Genomic DNA, 5,829 nt, shown 5'->3' on the forward strand with positions numbered 1-5,829 from the left:
TAAATAAAATCTTAAAAAAAAAAAAAAAGAACATGAGCTCTGGTGTCAAGCAGATCTAAATCCAAGTTTGTCTCTCACTTCTGGCTCTGTGAATTTGGGCAAGGAACTTAGTCTTTTTATGCTTAGTTTTTCAATCTATAAAATGGTGGTACCCGTAACAAATAGCCTCGCGGAGTCATTGGGAAAGGTAAATAAACCAATCTGTATAAAAATAGCTAACATGGGTGCCTGGGTGGCTCAGTTGGTTAAGCGACTGCCTTCGGCTCAGGTCATGATCCTGGAGTCCCTGGATCGAGTCCCGCATCGGGCTCCCTGCTCAGCGGGGAGTCTGCTTCTCCCTCTGACCCTCCCCCCTTTCATGTGCTCTCTCTCATTCTCTCTCTCTCAAATAAGTAAATAAAATCTTTAAAAAATAAATAAATAAATAAATAAATAAATAAATAAATAAAATAAAAATAGCTAACATATGCCTAACACTCAATATGTGCTTGACAACAGTTAAGTATGATGATTCATTCAGACCTTCACTTATTCATGCTTTCAACAGATTATCAGTACTAAAAATATAGACTGAAGAAAAGGGATAAAAATCCTTATTTTTATGAGCTTTCATTCTAGTAATGGAGACAACAGATTCATAAATATAATACCTGATGTGTTAATACAAAGCTAGGGAGAACAATATGACAGGGAAAGAAGAAAATTGAATGGGTGTAGCAGTAGTGGTTGCATTTTTATTTTTATTTTTATTTTATTATTTCTTTTTTTTTTAGGGAGAGAAAGAGAATGCACATGCGCAGTGTGGGGGAGGGGCAGGCAGAGAGGAAGAATCTCAAGCAGGCTCTATGCTCAGAGCTCAGTGAGGAGCCTGATGCAAAGCTCAATCTCAGGAGCTGAAATCAAGAGTTGGACTCTTAACTGACTAAGCCACCCAGGTGCATTTTTAAATTGGGTGGACAGGGAAGGATTCATTCTGAAAATGATTACATTAAATCATTTCAACTCTTCCAATCTCCTGGCCTAACTAGGATCATATATAGAAATAAAAATTTCAGAATGTAAGCTCCATGAGATCATAAATTGTGTTTATTTGATTTATTACCATATCCTTAGTAATAGTGCTTGATATGTAGGTGTCTAATGAATGTCTGATGAATGTTATTGAATAAATATAAAGAGTACAGAAAGTGTTACATGGCATGTATTATAAACATCTCTCCTGGCAAAAGAAAATACACTCATGTGGGACAAACAAGTATAAAAATAAGTGATAGAATAAAATCAGTGTTCAATTGTTAGGAGTAGTGAACATTTCACTAGAAATCCTAGAAATATTTTATGGTAGCTGCTCCCTAGCCTTCCTCCAGCTCTAGTCTCTCTCAAAGGGAATCTGACTCATTCCTTTCTCGCATTTGGTAGGTGCAGACTACAAAGTGGCCAGGTAACCAATGAGTGAAAAAGGTCTGGCCCCTGGCAGAGGTGGCCCATTCTAGGCAGGACATCAATTTGAAGAGAAGCTAAGCCAATTGGATTCTCTTCTTGAGGACTTTGAACTAAAAGAACAGAAAGACAGTTACCTGTGATTTGGGTGTTTAAGCTGAAGGTTCACCTAGAGTTTGGGCTGCAATGGCCATTTCAGAGCCTTATGTTAGGAGGAAATTGAGACTCAGAGAAACTGGCTGGGAGTGAGAGATCAGAGTAGCTATGCAGAGAGGAAATAGGATGCCATACGACAGAAAGACAAGACGGGAAAGTGGCTGGCACTTAGGATTACCTCAGTTCCCAATGACTCTGCAGCCTGGTTGTTTAGTCTGTCCTCGATTATTTTGAGACATCCTTATTCCTTTATGATAACCACATTTTTACTTAGAATAAGTTACTTTTCCTTCTAATCAAGAGAACACAGACTCTTGGTCATCAACTAGATGCTCTGTATGTCAAACACAGAGTCTGATTTAATCATTAACACAGTCCTATTACTCATGTACTTTTGCAAGAAAATAAAGTTTCGGAGAAATTAACCAATTCACCCAAAGTTGAATGGCTGTCAAATAAAAGATCTCACCTTTGAACCAAAGGATGTCCAAGTCCAAGGCTAATAATTTTCATCCTATTCTGGAGGAACAGAATATAAGCACTATGGAAAATAGTAAAAAACAGACTCCTTTTGATTAGAATATATAGATAAAGCTTCATTAGGAGGGGAAGGACTTGAGCAGACCTTAAGATGAGTAGAATTGAGAAGTATATAGAATATTTTTGACTAGTGATAGAATCCTATTCCAGATATAAGTAAAACATGATCAAAACCATGGTGAGGACAATGAAAATATCATAAAAGACTGAGGAGACATGAAGAAGTTTGGCATTAGTGAGATGCTTTTAATTTTGGAGGATGGTATGAAATCAAGTTAGTTAACTCTTGTAAAACCTGAATTCTTGGTCTTGCATATTTAAAACTGCTAAACGCTTGCTAAATATTCTTTGAGCCTTTGGTAGAATGTGTAAGTGGCTTTATTTCTGTTATATAGGAGTTGGAAATCTAGGCAAGTATACTATTTTAGAAGGAAACAAAGACTACCCCCAATATTTTTACATCTCTTCCCCATGATCATTCCCCCCGCTCCCCCCCGCTGCAAAAATAGAAATCTTCCTGACTCTAGGGAAACTACATTTCCAACTTCAGAATTGTTGTTATCATAACTATAAAAGCAAATGCCAAGAAACAAAACAGAGAATCATAGAAAAAGGGAGAGAAAAATAAGATGAAATCAGAGAAGGAGGCAAAGCATAAGAGACTTTTAACTTTAGGAAACAAACTGAGGGTTGCTGGAGGGGAGGGGGTGGGGGGATGGGGTAACTGGGTGATGGGCATTAAGGGGGGCATGTGATAGAATGAGAACTCGGTGTTATACGCAACTGATGAGTAACTGAACTCTACCTCTGAAACTAATGACACGCTACATGTTAATTAATTGAATTTAAATAAAGTAAAATTTTAAAAAATAAAAAAATTTAAGAATGAATGAATGAATGAATGAATGAATAAATGAATAAATGAATAAATAAATAAATAAATAAATAGAAGCAAATGCCATGACTTGTCCTGTGGTCACAAGATAGATTCAGCTATTACGCTCAAGTACAGATAAAGTAGTTTATCTGTACAGCATTTTTAAATTATTTTATTATAAAAATAAATTTTGAAGAAAGCAGAAAAGGTATAACTCTAAAAGTCACATTGGAGAAACTATACCCACAGTAACCAAATCCTCTGGAGGAAAAATCATGGTTCCTTACCAATCTTTTAAAAATCCACTACTTTTCCAATAGTTTCTAATTCCTTGCCATTCATTCATCATTAACTACTGAATTCTGGCTTATCTACTCTCCTTCAATGTAACAGAATGTATTCTTTTGCTAGGGCTGCCATAACAAAATACCACAGACCCATGGCTTGAACAACAGAAACTCATTTTCTCACAATTTTAGAGGCTAGACTTCCAAGATCAATGTGTCAGCAGAGTTGATTTCTTCTGAGGTTTCTCTTTGGCTTGCAGATAGCTATTTCCTCACTGTGTCCTCACATGGTCTATGGTCTTTATTCTGTGTGCTCACATCCCTGGTCTCTCTTTTTGTGAGTCTAAATTTCCTCTTCCAATAAGCACACCAGACATGTTGGATTAGTGCCCATCCAAATGGACTCATTTTAACTTAATCACTTCTCTCAAGGCCCTAGCTCCATATACAGTCACAATCTGATGTACTGAGTGTTAGGCCTTCAACATACGGAGTTTGAGGAGATGAATTCAGCACATAACACTGTGGCTTCCTGATCAATAAATCCAAAGTTCTTCCTCTGTCTTCATTGTTCTCAAACTCTCTGTGGCATTTAATACTGTTGCTCCCTTCTTTTTTTTTTTTTTTGCCTTTGGTTTTTTTTATTACTCAAAAAAGCTTCTTTTTTTTTTTTTTTAGCTTTCTGACTCTGTGCTTGTGCCTTCAACAGTTTCACAATGATTCTCTGCTCCTTGATAAGGAGAGCACGCTTGATCCTGTCACGAAGGCACTTGGCAAATATGGAGCCACCGTAGGCCCTGCTGACCTGTTCTTTCGTTTTAGACAACCTCATAAGGACTTTAGGTCTCACAGCACAAACTCCTCAACGTTGGCCTGGGCACACACCACATGCAGATTTGGGTGCTTTCCCAACCTCCTTGGTATAAAAGTAAATGATTCTATTACCAGGGGTTTGGGACAGCCTAGATTTGTTAGAGGCTGTACTATAGGACTGCCTATGATGGTAGGTCAAACGCTGGAACATTCTGAATGACGATGGATGCCATCCAGGAACCGTTGCTCCCTTCTTACTCAAAATCTTCTTCCCTTTCCTGCAGGAAAACACTGTAGTAGCATCTCTCATCTTTGTGCCTTTTCACATGCTAATGTTTTCTAGTAAGAGTAATTTCCATGCCCTTTTTACTTCTGTTCCCAGTTGAACATCATTCCTTTGGGATGCCTTCCATGACCACCCTCCTCAGCTGATATGCACCTTCTACTCTCTGACCATAGCAATAATAATAATAATGGCAAAATAATAAAAGGAGAAGCTAACATTTATTGAGTAGTTTTTGTGTGGCTGGCACTGTTAAAGTGCCTCACATGTATTAATTTTTTTACAACAACCCAGGAAACACTATTACTAGTCCCATGGTAAAGAGAATAATACTTAAGCACATAGAAAGGTAGGCTGTAGTACATAAGGTTTCTGATAATGTTTTAAAAATCATCCATATACATAACAAAGCTTCTCTTGTGAGAGTTATTTTAATAATGGTGACAAAGAGATTTATTGTCTGAGCTCATTTGATAGAGTTCAAGCCATTCTGCTCCTTTCTTGCACTAATTTGTACATCAACTATGGGGCAGTGATATACAGGAAGAGAGTAAATGCTTCATCTGATCACTTTGAACCTGCCCCAAAGGTTCAAATCCAACATAGACATATACAGGGTAGGTCTAGTTATTAAGTAATCAATAATGCTGTTTCCTTAGTTAAGTAAGTAAAATTTTTCTCTGTTTAGTCCATTGGATAACTTTTAATAATAATAATATACAGCTGAGGATAAGTTTGGTTAGCTTTTGTTTTTTTGTGTTTTTCTGTCCTTCCATAGAGGCCTAGCACACAAGGTAATTGCTTTATTAATGCAAATCATCTATAAATTATCTTAGCTATTCTCAATCCAGGTACTTAATTCTCCTATATATAAATCTTACATGAAAATACCAGAGCAAGAAAGGGACACAAACATTTGAATTAAAAATGCCTATAATCTTTTTTCATTGCTAGCTACGATACCTTCGTCAAATTATTTCATCTGTGGAAATGGAGATAACATTGCCCATCTCATGGGACTGTTATGAAGAATCTCTCTCTGTCTCTGTCTCTGTCTCTCTCTCTCTCTCTCACATACACACACACACACACACACACACACACACAAAACTGCCCAGGCTAGTGACTGATACAAAGTAGGCAAGCAATAGATATTACTTTCTTTCCTTCTTTAAGGACCTTCTAAAATTTGATTACTTAATAATTTCAGGAGAGGGGCGCCTGGATGGCTCAGTGGGTTAGGTGTCAGCTCTTGGTTTCAACTCAGTCATGATCTCAGGGTCCTGGGATGGAGCCCTGCGTCCAGCTCCTGGCTCAGTGGGGAGTCTGCTTATCTCCCTCTTTCTGCCCCTACCCCCACCCGCACATACTCTCTCTTTCTAAAATAAAATAAATAAATCTTAAAAAAAAAAAAATTGCAGAAGCAGCAGCTC

At 37.5% G+C, this 5,829-nt stretch overlaps 1 pseudogene; it reads right to left on the reverse strand.

Moving 5' to 3' along the window:
- Positions 1–532: 532 nt before the first annotated feature.
- Positions 533–4,324, reverse strand: LOC123860343 (large ribosomal subunit protein eL34-like; annotated as a pseudogene).
- Positions 4,325–5,829: the final 1,505 nt, after the last annotated feature.

The sequence above is a fragment of the Mirounga angustirostris genome, unplaced genomic scaffold (assembly GCF_029215605.1).
Source record: "Mirounga angustirostris isolate CCGP_5_RB_7025 unplaced genomic scaffold, mMirAng1.0.hap1 SCAF_4, whole genome shotgun sequence".
Lineage (NCBI taxonomy): Eukaryota > Metazoa > Chordata > Mammalia > Carnivora > Phocidae > Mirounga > Mirounga angustirostris.